At 42.9% G+C, this 24,610-nt stretch overlaps 1 non-coding gene across 1 annotated transcript; it reads left to right on the top strand.

Annotated features, from left to right (window-relative positions):
* The first annotated feature begins 24,332 nt into the window (after window positions 1–24,332).
* Window positions 24,333–24,404, top strand: trnah-gug (transfer RNA histidin (anticodon GUG)). Its single transcript has one exon. It is a non-coding gene; the product is annotated as a tRNA-His (tRNA).
* Window positions 24,405–24,610: the final 206 nt, after the last annotated feature.

Raw genomic sequence — 24,610 nt, 5'->3', positions numbered from 1 at the left:
ACCTTTACAGGCTTTACGAAGTCCAGCATCTCCTCCTCTGTAATGCAAACACTTTTCACGATACCACTGTTAAATTCTCTGGCTTCCATATCCTTCTGCACAGTCAAAATGCTTGTTCAGTGTCGCCTCCATCTCCTGTGGTTCCGCAATCGGCAGCATTGCTAATCTTTAGATGGCCCAAAACTCTCCGGAGTTACTCTTTTCTCCTAAATGTATGGGTAGAGTACATTTGGATTCTCCTTAACCCTATTTGCCAAAACTATCTCATGTCCCCATCATGGCCTCCTTATATCCCGCTTAAGTATACTCCTACTGGCTTTAGACTCACTGGATATTGACTTTAAATCTGGAATTAAGAGGCTAATGATGATGACAAAGACATTTTCGATTTTTGGAAAAAACCCAACTGGTTCACTGACGTTCTTGAAGTCAGTAAACTGCCACCCTCACGTGTCATTGGTTACATGTGACTCCAGATCGACAATAATATGTATGACTCTTAACTGCCCTCTAGGCAATTAGTAATCGGCAATAAATGCAGGCCCAACCAGCGATACTCTCATCCCGTGAATGAATACTGAAACCCCTCGATTCCTCCTCTCTCTACCTGAAATATGTTTCCCTCTTATCCATGACCAGACCCTCAATTTCTCCAGTCCTCCAGCATTCCTTACACTTACCAGCCTTACCCTTCACCCTAACAGGGACATACTGTGTCTGGGCTCTTGACATCTCATTTTTGAAGGCTTCAATCTTCACAGTTGGCCCGTTATTTGCGAATATCTGTCCAAATCCAGTTTGGAAGTTCTTGCTAATATCATCAAAATTGGCCTTACTCAAATCCCCTTTTCCATCTCTATTTTAAAACTAACGGAATTATGATTATTTGTCCAAAGGTGCGTCCTAACTGATATCTCAGTCACCTGACCTGCCTTATTTCCCAAGCGTAGTTCATGTTTAGCTCGTTTTCTGTGATGGAGAGTATTGGATAAGCAAATGCAGCTTTGTTACTGTTAGTGGGGGTCAGCAGTGTATTCGACTCATTGGATTGAATCCAACAATAATTCGTCCCCTAGCTATTTTCACTGAGTGTGACAGAGGGATCGACTGCACAAAGCCGAGCTAGTTTCCTGGTGCTATCTTATAAAACTTTTCTCATTAACCCCCACCCCATGGTGTCCTTCTCATTCAATGCCAGCCCTATACTCCCACCCATCATGTCTGGAGGTATTCACCATCGCCCAGATACCCCTGGATATTCCGTGATCCCTGGCACTGGTGTCATCTTTAAAAGGACAATAGGCACACGGTGGAGCTTTCTCAGTTTGGAGCTGCCCTGCACAGTTTACCCCGAGTATTGCAGATAATTGGAAATTACAAGACGGTTTGTCGACAGGGGAACGGAGGTCCAACTGGATGGGCGAGTACAGAGGGGGGCCTTACTCTTCCCAGAGGGGGGCCACACCACCAGACCAACCAAACATGGTCTGAGCTCTCCACCCAGCTCAGTGCAGTATCTGCGGTCTGATTAAATGTCCAGCAATACAGGACAATCATCCAAAACCTTCCCCGCTCTGCCAGGGTCAGTGTCACTCTATTCCCTCTGCTCCCTCACACTCACTGTATATCTGTTATAGCACTGACCCCGAACAAGGCTCATGGCCCACCACTCTCACTGCTGCATGCAGCACCTTCCCCCGTCTCTCTCTCTCTCTCTCTCTCTCTCTCTCACCCCCTCTCTGTCCCCCCACTATCCAGCCCCCCCCCGGCACTAATTAACTATGGACTGACTCCCTCCGGGCACCTCACCATATCTCCCCCTACCTACACCAGCACTAACAACAGTGCCACCCACTCCTACCCTCCCTCCCTCCCCTTCTCCCATTCCAGGAGAAACAGCCTGGAATAGGACAGAAGGTGCCATGCCGTGTGGTGGAGTGCCCGATATCCATTCCCTCACCCAGCTCCCCCCGCCATGTGGGGAGTACCCTGGTCGGAGCTGGACAGGACCGGGATGCCTCGTGTGGAGATTCTGAAACATCCACATCCCACCGACCGAGTAATGAGCAATGTTCAGTGAAGGGAAATTCTCACTTTAAACCCACTGGCAGCTCCTTTTCCCCCCGGCACAACTTGGAAGCCATGGCCCTGATGCCATCTCCCTTTTGTGTTGAGCTGGTACAAATAGAATCCCCACAGCTTCGCTGGGCATGAGGTTGAACTGACAACACACCATCTCTACCACCTCCCAGGAAGCGGGCACAGTGACTCCTTCCTCCTGTAAACAGCTCAGATTCTGACACTAATTTGTGAGATTTTCCGCTACCTCCACTTGTCCTGACTTCTTCGATAATCTGTGCTCATACATCCAGCACCCTCTGCTCTTGCACCTCCTTTATAACAGTATAGCCTGTTTAATGTTACCTTTCAATGTCCTTTCTACCAAAGAGCATCACCTCACACTGTTCTGCTTTGATCAGCATTTGCCATACGCCTGAACACTACACCAAAATATAACTTTCCTGATGGACTTCCATGCTGTCCTCAACAAACTTTACAATTCTTCCAAGTTTGATATCTGCAAAGATTGAAATTGTCCTACAATCACACTCCACACAGATATACTGACACACACCAGAAAGAACGACTGAAATATTGACAAGGTTACAATGAAGCGAGAGAAATACTGACACTCTCCATGTCTGTAGTGTCAATGAACAGCAAGTGCCTCTATGTGTGTATATTAGTGTGTGTATCTGTGTGTGGCGAACCTGGCAGTCTATGTGGTGTTTAAAGTGATGTAATGTCCCCCGACACGAGTTCTGAGTAAGGATCACTCGATCCAAAACGTCAACTTTCATTTGTGTCCAAAGATGGCTTCCAGAGCTGCTGAGCTTTCTGTTGTTGTCAATCTCTGTTGCACTCCAAACCCCATCCCCCACCTCCCACCTCCGACGTCACTGTAATCGTGGTGGTAAAGTGTGTAAACCATCAGGGATTCAGTTTGGGAGGGAGAGAGAGGGCAGCAGTTCACAGCACAATCCAATCTAAATTTTGATTGCACCAAACACACACACACACACACACAAACACACACACACACACACACAAGGTTGGTGTGGACAGGATTGTCATTGGACTGAAGCCCTCAGAGTGGAACAGTTTCATGTGCACAAATGTCTGCTCTCCTTCTCTAATGTGGAAACGGTTTGTCACTGGGTAGTATTTTTAATACACAGTATACTCATTAAAGCATATTTCCATTGCAATTATATCCAAGCAAATCCGAGTAGCCACATTGCAAGGCGATGAGATTAATTTTAATGCACTTCCTGTAACTTGCAATTTTTAATGTCTTACTCTTACAAGTCAACTTACATGTGAGAAAGGATTGAAAAGACCGAAACCAGACCAGCAGAGTGTGGGATTGATCACTTTAAAGAAAAGAGGGAAAGGGAGAGGAAGGGAGAGCGGTTTTGACCCCGTTTCAGTGATTCACACCAAAAACAACAAGAGTTCCAATTCCACAGAGATGCAGAGACAGAGATCCACACACTAATGCAGGAACACATCTAACAAGCACAGAGAGATAGACACGCACATAATGGTACACCGCGACATATGTAGACACACGGGAATAGACAAACACAACAGAAACATGCAGATATATAATTGGATATGTAAATACACATAGACCCATCGAGTTATACAGGGTATTTGCAAACAGACCTATCGGCCCATACAGTCCATGCTGACAATAATTCCAAACTAAACCAGTCCCATCTGCCTGTGCTTGGTCCAGATTTATCCAAACATTCGCTTATTCTTGTCCTTAATCAAGTGCATTTTAAATGCTGTAACTTTACCCATAATCCATCACATCCTCAGGAAGTTCACTCTCTACATGAACCACATGCTGTGTAAAAAAACAACCTCACGGGTCCTGATCATGTGAACCCAATAACTCTGTAGGAGGATCAGGAATTGATTGCAGGGCTCCTTGCTGAGATGTTTTTATCATGAAAAGCCACAGGTGAAATGCTGGAATTCATGAGTTTGACTAAAGTTGTGCTATTAAACAAAATGGAAAGGAAGAGCTCGGGAACTATAGATTGGTGAACCTGATATCAGTGGTCGGCACGTTTTTGGAGGGAATCATGAGGTAGAGGATTTACATGTATTTGGAAAGATACATTAGGGATAGAACAATGTGAGGACTGTAAATGCTGGAGATGAGAGTCTAGATTAGAGTGGTGCTGGAAAAGCACAGCAGGTCAGGCAGCATCTGAGGAGCAGGAAAATAGATGTATTGGGCAAAAGCGCTTTATCAGGATAGGCAAATTGGATTGTGCCTGGAAAATCATGGCTCACTAACTTGATTATTTTTTGTTTAGAAGTAACGGAGAGGATTGATGTGGGCTGAACGCTGGATGTGATCTATACAGACTTCAATTAGGCATTCGACAAGGTTCTGCATGGGAGACTGGTTAGCAAGGTTAGGTCACATGGAATACAGGGGGAATTAGCCAGTTGGATACAGAATTGGCTTAAAAGTAGAGGACAGAGGGTTGTGGTGGAGGGTTGTTTTTCAGACTGGAGGCCTGTGACCAGTGGAGTGCCACAAGGATCGGTGCTGGTTCTGCTACTTTTCATCATGTATATAAATAGTTTGCATATGAACATCGGAGATATAGTTCGTAAGTTTGCAGATGACACCAAAATTGGAGGTATAATGGCCAACAAATAAGATTACCTCAGATTACGACAGGATCTTGATCAGATGAGCCAATGGACCGAGGAGTGGCCGACAGAGTTTAACTTAGATAAATGTGAGATGCTGCATATGGGAAAGGCAAATCAGGGCAGGACTTATACATTTAATGGTCAAGTTATGGGGAGCGGTGCTGAACAAAGTGACCTCAGAGTATAGGTTTATTGTTCCTTGAAAGTGGATTTGCAGGTAGATAGAATAGTGAAGAAAGTATTTGGCATGTTATTGGTCAGTGTATTGTGTATGTGAGTTAGGAGAATGGGTTACATCTGTACAGGACAAAGGTTAGACCACTTTTAGAATACTGTATGCAATTCTATTCTACCTGCTGTAGGAAGGATGTTGTGAAACCTGAAAGGGTTCAGAAAGGGTTTACAACAATGTTGCCAGGACTGGAGTGTTTAAGCTACAGGTAGAGGCTGAATAGGCTATGGCTGTTTTCCCTGGAGAATCCGAGGATGAGGATTGACTTTAGAGGTTGTTAAAATCATGGGTGCAATGGTTAGAGTGAATAGCCAAGGTCTTTTCCCTACGGTAATGCAGCCGAAAACTAGACGGCAAAGGTTTTAGGTGAGATGGGAAAGACATAAAAGGGATCCAATGGGCAACATTTTCATGTAGAGGGTGGTTGTGTGTAATGAGCTGCCAGAGGAAGGTGTGGAGGCTGGCACAATTACAACATTTAAAAGGCATCTGGATGGGCAGATGAATGGGAAGGGTTCAGGTAGAAATGGGCCAAATTCTGGCAAGGGGATGAGATTAATTTTGGCTATCTAGTCTGCATGGACGCGTTGGACCAAAGGGACTGTTTCCATGCTATACAGCTCTATGACGCTATGTCTTTTTAGAAAAGTGCTCCTCTTATCTAAAAACAATCTCCCACTCGAGGTAAAAGACGCCTACAATTCAACATTATCGATACCCCTCATGATATTATAAATCTCTATAATGTCACCTCTCAGCCTCCTATGCTCCAGTAGATAATGTCCAAGTCTATTGAGCCTGTCCTTATAACTCAAAGACTCCATTCCCAGCAACATCCTGATAAATCTCTTCTGAACGCTCTCGAAATTGATAATATCCTTTATATAACAGGGCGGACAGAACTGCACACAGTCCTCCAAGACATGCCTCACGAATGTCCTGTGAAACCTGAACATACCGTCCCAAATCCTGCACTCAAAGGACTGTCCACTGCTACTTGTCATGTATATAAATGATTTGGATGTGAACATGTGAGATATAGTTAGTAAATTTGCAGGTGACACCTAAATTGGAAATGTAGTGGACAATGAAGAAGGCTACCTCAGAGTAAAATGGTATCTTGATCAGATGGGCCAATGGATTGAGGAGTGGCAGATGGAGAGATATTTAGATAAATGTGAGGTGCTTCATGTTGGAAAGCAAATCAGAGCAGGACGCACACACTCAATGGTAAAGTCCCGGAGAATGTTGCTGAACAAAGAGACCTTGGAGTACAGGTTCGTAGTTCCTTGAAAGTAGAGTCGCAGGTAGATACGATAGTGAAGGTGTTTGGTATGCTTTCCTTTATTGTTCAGACCACTGAGTACAAGAGTTGGGAGGTCATGTTGTGGCTGCAAAGAACATTGGCTAGGCCACTTTTGGAATATTGTGTGCAATTCTGGTCTCATTCCCATTGGAAAGATGTGAAACTTATAAGAGTTCACAAAAGATTTACAAGGATGTTGCCAAGGCTGGAGGATTTGAGCTGTAGGGAGAGCCTAAATAGGCTGGGGCAGTTTTCTCTGTGGGTGAATTATCGAGGTTCATAAAATCATGAGAGGCATGCAAAGGGTAAATAGACAATGTCTTTTCCTTAGGTTAGGCGAGTCTACAACTGGAAGGCAAAGGTTTAGGGTGAGCGGGGAAAGATTTAAAAGTGACCTCAGGGGCAATTTTGTTTTTGCACAGAGGGTGGTGCGCGTATGGAATGAATTGCCAGAGGAAGTTGTGGAGGCTGGTCAAATTAAAGTATTTAAAAGACGTCCGGATCAGTATATGAATAGGAAGGGATATGGGCAACGTGTTGGCAAATTTAACGAGATTATGTTAAGCCAACTGGTCGGCATGAACGAGTTGGACCAGAGGGTCTCTTTCCATGCAGTACCCCTCTATGACTCTATGTCTCTATTATGAAGGCCTGCAAGCGAAACACCTTCATAACTACCCTGCCCACACATGATACAAACTTCAAAGAATTATGCCTGAAACCATAAGTCGTTCTGTTCTTCAACACTACTATTGGCTCGACTTTTCATTGTATATGTGTTTTCTTTGTTTGTTTTACCAAAGTACAATACCTTGCATTTAGCAACATTATACTCCATCTGCCATTCTTTAGCTAGTGAGTGATCGTACTGGGGAAGAAAGGCTGGAAATTAATCAGCTGCCTGTATCATTTAATAGTTTTAGGAAGAGGGCAGTCACACGTTAGAGGTGGGAAACAGTGATCGGTGTTTGAGGCCAGAAAGTATGTGCTTTCTTTGTCTCAGATGTTCAGTATTGATATCTATTCGAGTTCCTTCATAGTGCAGTGTGTGTCTGCATGACTTCATTCCCTCATATTGCAGACTACAGATAATATTCATTTATGCTGGAAATAATAGCCAAGTATTTAAAGATGTTCATATTTTATCTTGAAAGTAGAGCACATAAACTCGACATCCTACAATTGAGGCAAGTACCTTGTATTTTTTAAACAATGTTATTATTCTCACTGTGTTATTCAGTAAAGTGAACCAGATTTCAATGAATCTATACCAAACTGAAAGCTGGCACTTAAAATTAAACATTTAGGCACTGGTTAGGTCTTGTGTAATCAGTAGTGTTCCTACCTCTGATGCAGAGCTCTGGATTCTATTCCAATTCCTGAATTTGTCTGAACATGTCCCTAGCTCGAGACCAGACAGTCTGGATTCAGGTGCAGAGGTGTGTCACAGCATGTCAGAACAGGCTGCTGAACAAACACACAGGAGAATAGTGTTCGAAGTTTAGGGACTATTGTGGAGTGGTGGTAGTGTCCCTACCTCTGGCTGCAAAGCTCGAGTTTCAAATCCTACCAGAGGTGTTTTATAATACGTTTGAACACGTTGACTAAAATGAGTTTAGAATTGTGATTTGATCGAGATGGAAGAGGTTTCAGTATTCAATTTCAGAATTTAATCTCCGGATGACTGAAACCACAGGCCCTGGTTTGGAGTCACATTTGCACCTTCTAGAGGTTTATAAATTCATGAAGGGCATGGATAAGTTGAGTAGTCAAGATCTTTTCACCACGTTTGGAAGTCCAGAATTAGAAGGCATATATTTAATGTGAGAGGGGAATGATTTTAAAGGGAGCTCAGTGGCAACTTTTTCACTCAGAAATTGGAGCGTGTATATGATGAAATGCCGGAGGAAGTGGTGGAGGTTGGTATAATTACAACATTTAAAAGGCACCCAGATGGGTATATTAATAGGAAGGATTTAGAAGGATATGGGCAAATTGCTGACACATAGATCAGATTTCCTGCAGTGTAGAAACAGGCCTTTTTGCCCAACAAGTCAACACCAACCCTCTGAAGAGTTACCTACCCAGAAACATTTAACCTTGACTAATGCATCTGACACTATGTTCAATTTAGCATGGCCAATTCACCCAATCTGCACATCTTTGGACTGTGGGAGGAAACCAAATCAGACTCTGGGATAAAGTGCAAACTCTACACAGTCAGTCACCCTGGTAATATGAGGCAGCAGTGCTAACCACTGAGCCACCGCACCGACCCAAATAGGGCACGATTAATTTAGGAAATCAGGTTGCATGGACTAGTTCGTCAAAAGTGTTTGCTTCAGCGCTGTACAACTCTAGGATTCGTTAAGACATTGGATCAAGGTACCTATGTAATCTTCACTGTTCACGATATAGCCAATCTTGGTTTCATCTTTCTAACCACACCTTCCATAATTATCATCTGAATCATTTCTATAAATGACAAACAAAAATGGATTGAGCATAAGTCCCTGTGGAACACCACTGTGCACGGTGTCACAAAGCTTGTCCCTTTTCACTGAAAGTTTCCTTTTCTCAAAGATACTGTATTATTGATTTTTTTTTTCAGAGGTATCGTAAGTAGCTCTAAGCTCCAAGGTGACTGGTTTGGTCCAGAGATTAAACGGTGTTGTGATCAAAGGTGTAATGAAAGGGGAGTGGTCAGCTGTCTCGGTGAGCTGTTCAGTCCAGATGGAGTTCAGCTGTGTGGACAATCTCTCTCTCTCTCTCTCCCTCTCTCTCTCTCTCTCTCCTTGTGCCCTTCTAACTTCAACCGGTTAGCAGATGTTCCACCTTTCCAGTTTTTAATGCGGGTTTGCTTATTGGGACTGGTGTGTACGTTCAGAACAGCTAATTAAGTCTAGTTTGTATAGACTGAGTTCTGTAGGGTTGTTTATTCTGTTCTTTGTGTTTCATTGTGTAATTTTGTGAATTACATTTTGGCTATATTAAAACATGATAGTCAACCTAGCTAGGTTACTCTGGGTAATTTTCACTGTGCAATTATTGAAACAAATTGCATTTTTAAGCAGGTCTCTCCTGCCTGCTTAAGAACGTTTTGAGTGAGCTGGCCTAGAACAAAACATCAGGCCTCCAGTCTGAAAAATAGTCGTCCTCAATAATGCTGTATCCTGCTATTAGGCAAACACACACACAGGTACACAGAACCACACGCACACACACACACACAGATACAGACACATACACAGAGACACACACAGGCAGACAGACACACATACACAGATATATTTCATAATATGATTCAATATAATGATTGAATAACGACCTTTTCTGGATAATGACTCCTTGATCAACAACAATACTGCAAATATTTAAAACGTGAAGATACATGCGTGGAGAAAGAGCTGAAGGTGATTTATCAGCAGATGGTGACGTTTCCCATGTGCACTGCGTTAAATCCCGGGAAAATAGATGTGGAGCTGGTTTCATGTTATGCAGTTTGTTGCAAACTCGCAAAGGTCATTGTAATAATCAAAAAAAAGCTTGGTCGCATAGGACCGTCTGAATATTGTATTCAATTTCAGTCTGAGCATCTTTCAGATGAAATGGTGTGCTGTTGAAAAACACAAAAAAAGACAGAGTAAAGTTTTTGGAGGAGATAATAAAGCATGAAGTACACCTGACATCATGTGAATGTGGTCAAATCTTTAAAGTAGGTGTTGCGTCTCCAAGTGACGATTCAATTGCTACTCATTTGGATGTAACTTCTGTCTGCAGTTATGTTAGGACATCAGCCCCATTTTCAATGCTTCACCTTGAATAATACGCTGCACCTTTCAAGTCCATGAACTCAATCTTATTCAGTTGTGCGTGTTCGTGAAATGCCTTTGTGACTGAAAAAAAAACAAATTCGAAATTAATCCACACCCATACTTTTCCTTTCTTTCAATGATAAATTCCCTCCTTGTATGTCAGTCCGTGCGTCTTTTAAAACACTGTGAGATCAGAAATCTATGTTTTATTTTCGGAAATTCATCCAGGATTTCAATAACTTTATTGAATGGAAGAAACTCTCATCCAATCTTTCCTTAATCATTCACTAGTGGTTTTGAAGCCCTAACTGAATTGGTAGGTTCACTCGAAAGAGGGACCTTCCCCGATTTAGTCACTTCAAACCTCACATTATGTGAAAATCTCTTTTGTTTCCGTTTAAGCTTGCGTGTTTCTGGTGCAGCAATTCCACATTTCGTGAATAAACTCCTTCATTCTCTATCATACCGATGAAACCATTTATATCCTTGCTGATGATTTTATGTCTCAGTAAACCCCGTCCCCGGGATTCCTAATATCTTGCTGTCCAGGAAGCAGCGTTTGTGCCCTTTATAAACTTTCACGTGTCTTTGGTGGAGAACGAGGTCAAGGATTACACTGAGGGTGACCGATTTCACAGTTATGCAATGAACTCTTTGCTTTTTAAATACGATTACACTAAATCTCCATGACCTGAGTGAGTCTCAGCTATTTCTAAAGGTAACTGAAGTTCAAATACATCATGGTAGGCCTATAGATATTCCAGTGCAGACTAGTTCTGGACAGTAAATATCATTACCAAAGGCCACCATAGATCTGAATTCAATACTTTTCACACAGTAATTATCGTAACTATTGTGTATCGTATTTCTGTGCTCTTGCCCACTTTGTCCATTACTACATGTGTCCTTGTATTGAGTTCTACTGAATGATTAATTTGTGAATGGAGACTTTCCCTTCACCTCTTATTCGAAACTCCATGGATCATTGAATAATTGTACTCATATGCTTGCAGAGGACAGTCCTGCCATTGCAAGGATGAATCAGTGAACTTTCCCCCGTATCCTCGAAGGCAAGGATTTCCTTCTACAGTTTAGGAGATCATTACAGCACTGAATCCCATGTGTGTGTTCATTAAAACTAAAACAGTTGCAGAAAGACTAAGATTTTCAGACTAAGATTTTGCAATCTGCTTGCATTGCTTGTACCAAAAGTTACATTCCACATTGTGCTATGTTTGTGAATGATTGCATTTTCTGAATCTTCAGCAATGATATTTAAATTTTGTCAGAACACTATCATTCACTGTTCTCTCTTTCCCTTCCGGTTCCCATTTTAACATCCTGTATTTTCTCAGTTTATCTTACTTTTTCAACAATTCAAACAATCTCGCTCCTGATTACCAATCTGAGAGAGTACCATAAACTTGTCAATTTATATGCAATGCAGAAGTAGGCCGCGGTGACCAAGTGGAAAGGCATTGGTCACATGAACTAAGTAGCAGTAGCGGGGTGGTGGTGTTTATCGCATCCCCGCGGACTGAGCTGTCTCCATTGGTAGATCATCACACATTAACAGTGAAGATCTTTTGATGTCATCCTCGAAGGTACATGCTACAAAAAGCTGAAGACTGCGGGAAACTGTTGTGGTCAGCGCTAACACAGAGGCCTAGGGGAAACTGGTGGACCCATAAACCAGAAATTAATAGATTAAAAGATTATTCTTTTTCGAAGAATCCGATTGAGACCATCATCTTAACACCTCCTGGGGAGAACATGGACGTGGATGAGCGGACATTCTAAACTGGTTCTAGCATTTACAATCTTGGTCCGTGTGACAACAAAAGCAGAAAGCTGGAATTGTTTATCTTGCTTCTGAAAAACCGGTTAGGAAATTTTGAAGAGCTTAGATATTTCTTCCTGGTCTTCATGAAATAAGCAAGAGCAGAGGAGGGTTCCCTGAGTATGGTCTGGTTTTGGGTTATGGGCCCAGGGCCCTCCACTGTGATATTCTGCTCACATGATCTGAACACACACAAATAAATGACTCAGTGACAAGGTCTGCTGAATCGGATTCGGTGAAGAACAGGAGTCGATTGAATGAAAAGAGCCATAAGTGTGGGAATGAAGCAAATTATTTTACAGACTCGAGGAGAGTGCATAGTGCTGTTTCCAGGTGTTAATATCTGTACACGTAGACTGAATCAGCCTTGGGTGTTATTGTACTGCATCTTTTGTATAATTTTGCAAAAGCACGAAACTTTTATATAGGGGGACAACTTCAAAATCCTCAATGAGGCAAAACACACAAATGAGGTAAACAACAGAGTAACCACACAAACTGGTTTACATCACGTGGTAAGCTTTCCTGCTCAAATTTCGCTCAAAATCGAATTCCTGAGTATCAGATTCGAACAGTGAATGGTGTATGTCAATACAAATTGCTCTGATCTCACAACTTCAGCATTTCACACGCCCCCTTATGTACGTCTGCCAATTGTAATTGATCACTCACTGTGTTACTTCTACACATGTAGAGAAGAAATAATTATAAGAACAACAGCCATGTAAGTGACTGGGATTTGACACCTGCGACTCCACTTTCAAGGAGCTAAGAACCTGGACCTTACCATTAAGTGTATAAGTCCTGCTAAGGTTTGCTTTCTCAAAATGCAGCACCTCGCATTAATCTGAATTTAACTCCATCACTTTTCTTTAATAATGTTTAGTTAGCTGATCAGAATGCCCAACTGTGTTGGTCAGAATTACCTCACTCCAACTATACAATAAACCAATGGTATTAGTTCCCGTTGTTGTTCTACTTCTGTCACAATGTATTTTATCTAATTCTTCTTAATATTATTCTACTGTCACTATTAGGAATTCTACTGCCATCTGTGCTACAATGATCTTCCATCCCAGACTAACCTGTCATGATAAGTTATTCAGCTACCCTATCTGTCACAATGTTTTCCTGTCCAAAGCTGACTCTACTAACCGCTGATTATGTATATAATTTGATATCCTGCTACAAGCGTCTCAAGCAGGCTGACTCTACTATCAATTAATTATTTAAAGTCATACTATTCCTATTTATTGTTACGACTTGTCCCAACCTACCATGAGGATATTTAGTAGGGAGTCTGACTTGACTAATTGTTATATCTCAGCCTGCCATTGTAACCTTTCAGCCTCAGTCTGACTCTGCTAATTGGTGTAGGAACATTCCACTATTCTTATCCCATCCTGCCACAGCGGCCCCATCCTGCCCCAGTGACCTTTTGATGCGTGTAGCATTCCTCAGACTCCTTGTAACAGATTGCACGTAGTTTCCATGCCTTTACCCTTCCCATGCTTTCATGCTCTGTATTTTCTGTACGGTGTTCGGATCTTTCATCAGACATCTGTTTATCTTCACCCCATTTTCCAGTATTGGTCCTTATCCATATGTGCTCTAATTTCTCAACTATTCGGCTAAATACGCCTGAAATATTTTGATGACTCATAGCTTTACCACACGTTCAAACAGTGAGTTCCAATTATACAATACTCTCAGAGTGAAAACGTTCTTCCTATATCTCCTCTGAACATCCTGTCACTTGCGTTTAACGGAGATCCCTGGTTGTTAACTCTTCCCATAAGAAGTTCATTCCTATCACACATACCAATCCCCTTAATGTGCCCCTTAATCACTTCGTCACTCAGCCTTCTCCGCTCTCAGATACAGAGCCTGAGCAGAGCCCTCATGATGATAGTGTCGTGCTGGAAAAGTACAGCAGGTCAAGCAGCATCCGAGCAGCGGGAGAATCGACGGTTCTGGCATAAGTCTTTAATCAGGAATGAGCCTTGTGGGTGGGGACTGAGAGATAAATGGGAGGGGGTTGGGGTTGGATGCAAGGTAGCTGGGAAAGCGAATGGTGGATGGAGACGAGGAGAAGGTGATAAGTCAGAGGGGGAGAGATGAAGTTGGCAGAGTAGTGAACAAAGAAGAACAAAGAACACAGAAAATTTACAGCGCAGGAACCGGCCCTTCGGACGTCGAAACGTGAGCTGATCGAAATCCACTGTCTAAACCTATCACCCAATTGCTCAGCATCAGTATCCTTCTGCATCCCACTTACTCATGCATCTGCCCAGACGCATCTGAAATGAATCTACTGTGATTGCCTCTACCACCTCTGCTGGCAACACGTTCCAGGCACCTACCACCCTCGGTGTAAAATACTTCCAACGTCTATCTCTCTAAAACTTTTCACCTTTCACCTCGAACGCGTAACCTCTCAGCATTGAATCCCTCAACTTGGGAGAAAGCTTACCTCTATCCACCCTGGCTCTACCCTTCATGATTCTGTAGACGTTGACCAGGTCCCCCTCAATCTCTTTTTTTTTAATGAAAACAAACGTAACTAACTCAACCTCTCTTCAGAGTTAGCATCGTCCATACCAGGCAACATCCTCATAAACCTTCTCTGCACCCTCTCCTAAACGTCCATATCGTTTTGGTAATTTGGTGACAAGAACTGTACACAGCATTCTAAATGCGGTTGAACCAAAATCTTGTATTTTTTCACATGACCTGTCAGCTCTTACAATCAATGCCCCGTCCAGTGAAAGCAAGCAGGCCATATGCCTTCTTGTCCACTCGATCCAGCTGTGCAGCCACCTTCAGGGTACAAAGAACCTGAACTCCCAGATCTCTCTGCTCATCAACTTTACCCAAGGCTCTTCCGTTTACAGTATCCTTGTCTCTCGAATTAGACTTCCCAAAATGCATCACCTCACATTTGCCTGGATTCAACTCCATCTACCAATTCTCCGCTCAACTCTCTTGTCTATCTATATTCTTCTTCATTCTTTGACAGTCCCTACGCTTTCTGCTACTCCACCAAATCTTCGTGTCATCTGCAAATGTAATGACGATATTTGGGCCTGCAACCCTTGGAGACTGGAGCATTGCAGCTAGTCGTAATTAGATTTGATGAATGAAATCTGGAATATAAACCCGCTCAAAGGAAGAGTGACAAAAAGTTTTAATTTGCTGAAAACCCATTCATTCATGTCCCTTCAAATGGGAAATCTGCCTTCCTTAAAGAGACCTGCCAACATATAACTCCAGACCCACAATAGTACGGTTCACCCCGAAATTCCCTCTGACTCAGTTCAAGGAGAGTTAAGGATGAACAACAAATGCTGTTCAGACTATGATGGCCACACTCCTGGGGAGTATAAGGAAGGATAAAAAAGATACATGGATGACGGGGAAAATTGGGAGTCGTCTCAGCGTGTTCTCAAATTCAGCTGATTATCCAAACTAAATAGTCACAAGGATACCCACGCCTCCATGAAGTCAGGTCCATGGGGACGGGGTCTGTAGGAAGGGATTTAATTACCCGCTGAAATGTAAACTCACTTCTTCAGTCACAATGTGGGCAGTTCATTCACCACTCCCACATGTGAGAAGGAATCAGTCAGGAGTCCAACCTGCAGAGTCACCATCAGGTTTACAAATGGTAGCAAGGGTCTGATTCTGCTGTTATTGCAGGTGTTCATCCCATCCAGCAATGAACCATGCTTGGATGCCTGATTCCAGTGGAGTACCACTGTTTCCTGATGTAGATCAATAATTCAAACTTAGTTGCAGGAGTCATGTTTAGAAGTTTACACACGATGCAACAATTGGTCGTGCAGGTGACTGTGCTGAATAATACCAGGGACCGCAGGGATGAATCAATCAGGTGGAAATAAAAAAAGAAACGGAGAATGGAATTGAATCCAGACCAGTAAGTGGAATGAATTCGTGGAGTTGAAACAATAACAGTGAGGATTCTGAGTGGTGAACAGGAACAAAGAGATCTTGGAGTAGATATTCACTGATCTCTGAAGATTGTTGGACAGGGAGATCAGTTGTTCGAGAGGCTTTTTGGATATTTTCTATTGTTGACCACAGTCTGAGAATGATATTCGATCTCACCCAAAGGAATGAGCACAAGTCTGGTCATTGCAATAATCAATAGATTTTAAAATTGTAATATAAAAGGTGGAGGGCTCAAGTATAACTCTTTGGCCATCAAGACCGCTTTACCACTCAATTAATTTACCACTGCTTCCTCTCCAAGTCCTGCTGGTACGTGCCTTAGAGGGCAATTCATAAATGGTGACGTTTCAGTGCATCTTCAACCTTGTCCTTATGGTCGGTACAGTCTTTGAGCTTTGAAGGTTCTGTCAACAAAGCCTGGTTGACTTACCTCAGTGAATTTTCTAAATGGCGTACTCTGCTGCAATTGTGCCTCAGCAGTTAAGGGAATAAATATTCAGGCGTTTTACAATGACCAGTTAAGTGACTGTATTATCGTGGAGGGTGTCCTGGTCCTTCAGTGATATTGCAGCGGCACGCACCGAGGCAAATGGAGAGAGTCCTGTTAAACATCTAACGTGTGCGTTGCGGACGATGTAGGCTTCACAGAGACATGAGTTGAGTTAATAATCAAACAAAAACGACCGACAGACATGTTTTTGTCATCAATTTCTTTATATGGGTGGTCTGGTTCCAATTCTCCTAAATGCTAGCTCTCAGGACGATTACACTTAGGAATTCAGTTACAATGAAGCCATTGAATGTCAATCGAATATGATTAGATTATCATTTGTCAGAGTTATCATTGCTGTATTTGGTCCTTCTGTGGATCAATCCGATTCCAATCACTTTCTGATTTCAAGTTCCAATTCCCGTCTGCACCTGATATTTCAACCCGTTTCCTCACATAAATTTCTCCACCTGTCTTCATTATATGTAAGGACGCTGCAGAGGACAGCAGAGGTTTACGAGGATGTTGCCAACTCTGTATAAAATGGAGCTTTGTGAAATGATTGGTTAGGCTGGGATTATTCTCCTCGAAACAAAGGAGGTGAAGAGGAGCTCTATAATCGTATAACACCAATCATAAACGTTCAATATTCGTGGAATCTTGACAGGGTAGATACGGGCAGGTGGTTTGCCCTAGGCTGTGAGGAGAGCACCAGAGTACATAATTTCAGAATTACATATTGCCCATTTAATTCAGAATTGAGGAGTAATTTCTTTGCTCAGGGGCCAAACAATATGTGCCACCTGTGCTGTTGGGTATTTCCAAACTGTGCTAGATAGTTAATCAGAAAGATGATGAAAATTTGTCGAGTTAAGTGAGCAGAAAGGAGTTTCAGATTATTGGGGCGGCATGGTGGTTCAATGGTTAGCACTGCTGCCTCACAGCACCAGGGTCCCAGGTTTAACTCTAGCCTCGGGCAGCTGTCACTGTGGAGTTTGCACATCATTCCCGCGTTTCCGTGGGTTTCCTCCCACAGTCCAAAGATGCGCAGGTCAGGTGAATTGGCCGTGTTAAATTGCCCGTAGTCAGATGGGAATGGGTCTGGGTGGGTTTCTCTTCTGAGGGTTGGTGTGGACTTGTTGGGCCGAAGGGCCTGTTTCCATGCTGTAGAGAATCTAATCTAGATCAATCATGAGTTCGTTGAATGGTGGGGCAGACTCCATGGGCTGAATGGCAAACTTCCACTTGTTTAACATTTGGTCGAACGCCTTATTTTATTCATAAGTTCAGAATTGTGGGGGGGATGGGATGAAGTGATAGAAAAGGTTTATTAAACAGATCAGACAGATCAGGAACAAGATTCATGAACTCAGGAAGACGAAATGTGCTGTGACGTGGGGATAACAAATGACACTGGGCAAAAAAAAACAGGTGGCTGTTTACAGAAACTGTGAATACTGAAGAAAGTTGGTAGAGCTTAGACAGTTGGCAAGTCAGTGATCACGCTGGATGATGGATCGTTGTATGATTCACACACAGCAGAAATTTGTGAAAGAATGAAAGGTTCTTTTTAGTGGAGAAGTTGTCTGCGGTTCCAATTCCGAGTGACTGTTTTAAATACTGATCAGATCTTTGTGTGAAGTGTCAGGTTAAAATACTCATGAACAACCCCACTGGATAAACTTGTGCTCCCGATCTCTTGTTATTTGTTTCTCTTTCTTTCGATGCAAATTCATAGAAAGACAAGATGGAATGTGGGGCAGAAAGAAAAATGCGTTCCTTCTCATTACACGAATTTAATGTACAATTGAATAGAATGACTGCTCTAACTCTTCATTTCGACTTTAATGTGGTGTCGATTATTCCTGAATCTCCCGTGCAGTCAAGGGCAAAAACAAAATTCTCAAGCCAGTGTATACCAGAGGTGTGAGGTGCAAAGAAAATCTGCTGGAGCGGTTTGTGAAGTTAGCAACCAGAGTATGACTCGAACTCGTGAATGTGGAGCACAGCGGTATAATAACACAACACCATAATCGTTCAGTCTCCTCTGCACATTTTGTAGAGGCGTGACATGTGACCTCATCAGGGTACATGTGGTGAAAGTAAAGGATGATAAATTTGCGGAGCGGAATCAAATCCACACCATTGTATTTCTGCTTGCATCAGAATTATAATAACAGCAAATTCCAATAAATAGCCATGTTCGTCACAATGAATACCTGTCATTGATACATTCTGATCAGAACTGTGTCAGGATGAAACAGAGAACAAGAATTTTCCGTCATATTCACACCTACATTTGTCGCATAATTTCTTCAGTCACTTTCTCTCTCACGTGAAGAAGCAGCCACGGAGAGGGAAACAAAAGCGATGTTGTTGCTCAATGGCCTTTCTCATATGACTAAACCTGAATTGGATTCAATCGTTTCATTTTAACTTTGCTGCAACCTCACAATGTTCATTATAATAATCGGAAGGGAATTAGATTTATCTCATTGGAACGATTGATGTTGTATTCAAACTTGCTCCGACTTTATTTCAGCTTAAGGAAAATACTGCTTAGAACATCAGAGAGTTAAAATGCAAAAGAAAACCCACCAGTTTTGTTGATCGTTGCTTTGGCAGTATTCACCGAGTATTAAATAGACCAAACATCATGGTGTTTGTCCTCAACGATTTAATGCATGTGATTAAAGCAGGACGTCAATCTCAACTGGTCACTTCTTATTCATTATGTAATATCTTCCCTTCACAATAAGAAAAATCCACTCAGTTCCATTTACAATGCTTCAGGTAGAATATTATGCCAAATCTTTGAATATCCAGAGTTTTTGGAACCGAATGTTGTTCAGCTGCACACGTTCACAAAATGTCTTTACATTTAAAGTCAACCCACTTCGACATTGTTTCCCCGAAACTTCTGACTGACTACGCCCCACCCCTACACCTTTACCGAGACACACGCTGTCGCCCTCTTGTGAAATTTATTCCTTGTATGACATCAAATGTGCCTTTCCAAATATTTTGGAAAACAAATTCTCGGAGTGACAGCGATTCTGCTCTCATCTTTTCTTTGTCCTTCAAAGGTTTTATCAAAGGGTTTGAATGTCTGACGTCTAGATGTTTACTCACTTGAAATAGGGAATTTTCCACCTATTTACTCTGTCCAAACTTTTCATAACATGAAAACCCCCGATTAGGTCTTTCTTGGTTCAGGGATAACTGTTCTAAATTTTCGAAAACAACAAGTGAATAAAATCTCATCCTCAGTACACCCAATTAGCATCGACTCTAGATGCTTCGCCCCCAGTAAACACCGTCATTACCCTCTCTGATAGAATCACAGAATCCTACAGTGTAGAAAGGTCATTTCAGTCAATCGAGCCGGTGTCGACTCTCTGAAAAGCATCTCACCAAGACCTAGTTCTCCTCCCTATTCCCGTATATTTCACCAGAAGAAGGGGCAACCCTCCCCATTATGATGTCAAATAAACCTGTGGGACTATAACCTGGTGTCCTGCGACTTCCGACCGTGTTCCCGCTTTACTCAATTCACTTAATTTACTGAAATCATTCCCTGGATACGACAGGGCAATTTAACTTGACCAATCAACATAGCCCTCAGACCGAACAGCAGTGCGAATTACTGAGCCAATGTTCCATTATAGTGAGCAAAACCTGAATCATTTTTAATGGTTTTATACACTGGTAACTCAGCCACATCAAAGCAAATCAACCCAAATTCAACACTTCAATCCGGAACAAGTCTGCCAAATGTTTTTTTTCTTTCCAACACTGTAACAAGGTGCAGTTTGCAGAAGTCACATGTTTGCACTTTCACTGACACTCTGCTTCCCTGAGATCTGCAGCCCTTTCCCACCTTGATTCAGGCAGCACTGTCCTTCCTGTGACATGCCCCATCGAGAATGGAATGATAGGTATCAATACCCGCACTTGGGAATGGAGTGACAGTTTTAAAATATTTACACTGTCCCCAGTGGAGAATTGAGTCCTGTGACAGACGGGGACACGAACCACTATACTACCGAGACCAAGAGTCTCAAAGGAGGCCCTTCAACCAATTGTGGCGACACTTGTCAAAAACAACTGCCTACTGAACTGAATCCCATTTCACAATGTTTATCCCACAGCCTTATATGTCTTGGCATCACAAGTTCACATCTGAATGCTTATTCAGGTTCTAAGGGTTTCTGCCATTCTGAACAATGCAGACAGTGTATTCTAAATTCCAACCACCCACTGGCTTATAAAGCACTTTTGCACATCTTCTCAAACCATTCTGACTTTCTTCTTAAATCTCTGCCCCCTGCTAATCCTCCATTCATGGGAAACTCGTTCAGTCAACCCTGTCCATACCCTAACACAATCCTGTCTCCTCTACATCTCCTTTACACTGCGACAAACACTCCACTCTGTCCTGTCTTTCTTCACAACTGAAACTCTTCATCCCAAACAATGTCCCGGTAAATATCTCCTACGATTTTCTCAGTGTGATCACATCCCTGTGACTTGCAAAACTGCAATCAACACTCTTGCTTGAGCCTAATGAGCATTTGTTTTTAAATTTCTGGATTAGTATGAGGGCGATTCTGGCTAAGCCGAATTTATTACCCATTCTGAATTGCTCAGAGGGAAATTGAGACTCAAACATATTGTTCTGAGTCTGAAGTCACATGCAGGCCAGACCAAGTAAGGACAGCAGATTCCTTCCTGAAATGACATCAGTGAACCAAATGGATTTTTATTCAACAATTGTCAATGGATCTATAGTAATCATTCGATTCTTCATTGCAGATATTTGCTGAATCCAAATTTTACAATCTGGCATGGTGGGATTCAAGCCCGAGTACCCAGACTATTACCTGGGTCTCTGGATTATTAGTCCTATGAAATTACCACAAGACCAACACAGAAAACCACAAAAGCTGATCTTTTCCAATAAAATGTCTTTTCACCAAAACTGCCCTGGGTATTTTCCATGAGCCTGACGCTCCAATTGTCTCTGGCCTATGTCAGTAAAAGCTGCTGCATGTGGATTGATTTCACAACCGCGGTATCCAAATGGATCGATTTGTTTGAAGGCCCCGTTGGTGGGATTGGGGCACGTTCACCCAACAACAGTAACCGCAGCAGCAGCACAGACAGAACAGTATGAATGTGAAAGAGATTGATAGATTGGGCATTGCCTCAGAGAAATGGGGGGAGGGACGGAAAGGAGGTTTAATGATCGTGGGAAGGAGAGAAACCTCCGACAACGGGTGTGTTTCAATCCTGATATATGACACGCAGAGATGTAAGAGAGCGGAATTTGAAGGTAAAATAATTAATTTCTTAGCTTGTGTCACAAAAAGGACAACGGAGAGAACTCTTAGTGCCGTGATTTGGTTTCAAATCGTGGTTGCTGTGGTCACAATGCAAAATACCGACAACCACGATCACAGTAACCACAGAACAGGATGCTTGCAAGCAGCAATAAGTATACTAGCAGAGGAAATGTTCGGAAGAACAGCAAATGTACAATATCCGTACTCAGCAAACAGTGACAGACATGTGGGACCTGAGAATGAGCTGAATCTTTCAGTTCGATGTCCTCAGAGGCTGTAGAGATCACTTGAATAAGTACGTTGAAAGATGGGATTGATCGATTTCGACAAAACATCAAAGACTCGGGGGACAGGACAGTATATTGTTGAAATGCATGCTTCAATAGCATTTTAGCTTAACATCGGCACAGCCGCCCAGATCCAACCGGAAATAGGGATGGGAATCAGTGCGCAGAGTTACCAGTGATGCAATAGGTGAGCGTGTGATGGTACAGAGGCTCAAGAAATTCCTCGGTTGAATGTGCTCCTGCTCAAAGGAATGGTTGTCCCCGTTTATACGATCATAGCGATTTCCGGTGCATCTTTCTAAGACAGCTGAGTGGCACAAGTGGTGCGTGTTGAGCCCTTAACTTTGCAATGGTGGGTTTAAAAGATGATTTTGCTGTTTGGATCTGTGTTTCCGACACTGGCGGTGGCAGCAACATTTGCTCGCATCAGCTCAGTATCAGTTTCTTCCACACAGTCAAGACTTCAACCTGGAGAAGGTGGTGTTGGATGATATTTTAAACTAGTCATCCTTGGGGGTTGGGACACGGAAACGGTGATGTTTACGTTCGACTAATAAAACTTGAAATACAAGCCTGACCTCAGGAACAGAGATCATGACTTTAAGCCATACTCTTTATGTTGTACCAAAATGCAATACCTTCCATTTATCCAGATTGAACTCCATGTTACATTTTTCAGTACAACGACTCATTGGATTAAGATCCTTTTGAAACTTAGATAATCTTCATCACTGTCTACAATTCTGGTGTCGCCTGCAAACCTATGAAGCATGCCAGCTGTGAGTTCCAGTGTTTTCTCATATAGATCAATGATTCCTATTTACTTGTAGTGGCCGTGATTTAGCAGTGTGCAGATCATACAACAGTTCGTCATGCAATTAACCATGAGGAAGAAAGCTGCAGACTACAGGGAGATACCAAACAATTGGAAATAAAAATGGTGAAAGCAATTCATTCCAGGGAAGTGGGTGATAGTAAAGCAAAATTAAACTTCAAACCAGCTGCCCCCGCTCCAGTTGCAGCACTCAGCTGTCTCAGCAAGATGCACTGTAGATTGCTGTTATTATAAACGGGAACAGATTTTTCCTTCTGCCCCGCCTTTGACCAGAAGCACTCCCAACCTCGGAATTGCTTGCGCCTATAAACCATCATAGAAACCGTGCATTCTCCGTTGATTCACTTGAACCATCGAGTATCTGTGCGACCTCATTCCCATCTCGATTTCAAGTTGCATCTTCGCGACTGCGCCACTCAGTTCCTCTCATTCTGGGGCTGGGATCTGGGACTATGTGGCAGCAGTGGTTACTGCCTTGTGTGGGGAAACTCGAGAAGTAACCGATGTTAAACTGCATTGCTATTGAAATATGCCTTTCATCAAAAGCTTGGTATAAACAATGACTGCAGATGCTGGAAACCAAATTCTGGATTAGTGGTGCTGGAAGAGCACAGCAGTTCAGGCAGCATCCGAGGAACAGTAAAATTGACGTTTCGGGCAAAAGCTCTTAATCACGAATACAGGCAGAGAGCCTGAAGGGTGGAGAGATAAGTGAGAGGAGGTTGGGGGTGGGGAGAAAGTAGCATAGAGTACAATCGGTAAATGTGGGAGGGGATGAAGGTGATAGGTCTGGTGGGAGGGTGGAATGGATTGGTGGAATAGATGATAGGCAGGTAGGACAACACAGGAGAAGTCATGGGGACAGTGCTGAGCTGGAAGTTTGGAACTATGGTGAGGTAGGGGAAGGGGAAATGAGGAAACTGTTGAAGTCCACATTGATAACCTGGGTTGAAGTGTTCCGAGGTGGAAGATGAGGCATTCTTCCTCCAGGTTTCTGTTGGTGAGGGAGCGGCGGTGAAGTAGGCCCAGGACCTCCATGTCTTCGGCAGAGTGGGAGGGAGATGTGAAATGTTGGGCCACAGGGCTGTGTGGTTCATTGGTGCGGGTGTCCCAGAGATGTTCCCTAAAGTGCTCTGCTAGGAGGCGCCCAGTCCCCAAATGTACAGGAGACTGCACCGGGAGCAACAGATACAATAAATGATATTGGTGGATGTGCAGGTAACAAAAGCTGCACTGTCCCCGGAGTGCTTGTTGTTTTGGAGAAATATATTTATCTCAGCCCTCAACACATTAATGATGGAATTAACACAGCCACTGGGGAACCGATGTTAAACAGTCAGACCATTCTGAGTTCCCACATATCTGCTACTGTTCGCTAAGCACTGATAGTATGCATTTGGTGCTCTGCCTAACATTCCTTATAATACTGTACTTAGAGCATGCACTCGTTGTGTTCGTCTGTGGTGTGCTGTGATCGTATAGTGGTTAGTACTCTGCGTTGTGGCCGCAGCAACCTCGGTTCGAATCCGAGTCACGGCACTAATAGCTCTGTGTGCCCCTGTCTTTTGTGAAATACAAAGGAATCAGTTGTTTCAAAGTTTTGATTTTCTCCAAGGTGATTTTTTCCTCCAAGTTCTGCTCGCTCACATCTCTGTGTTTCATATGTCAGAATTCAAATCCACCCGTTCTCAGAGATTTCTTCCCTCCTACGATCACTAACCGAACTTTCCATCCCATACCGCCAT

This window comes from Chiloscyllium punctatum, chromosome 1 (genome assembly GCF_047496795.1).
Source record: "Chiloscyllium punctatum isolate Juve2018m chromosome 1, sChiPun1.3, whole genome shotgun sequence".
Taxonomy (NCBI): Eukaryota; Metazoa; Chordata; class Chondrichthyes; order Orectolobiformes; family Hemiscylliidae; genus Chiloscyllium; species Chiloscyllium punctatum.
The sequence above is the reverse complement of the archived record's forward strand: the minus strand, read 5'-3'. Positions and strand labels throughout refer to the sequence as shown.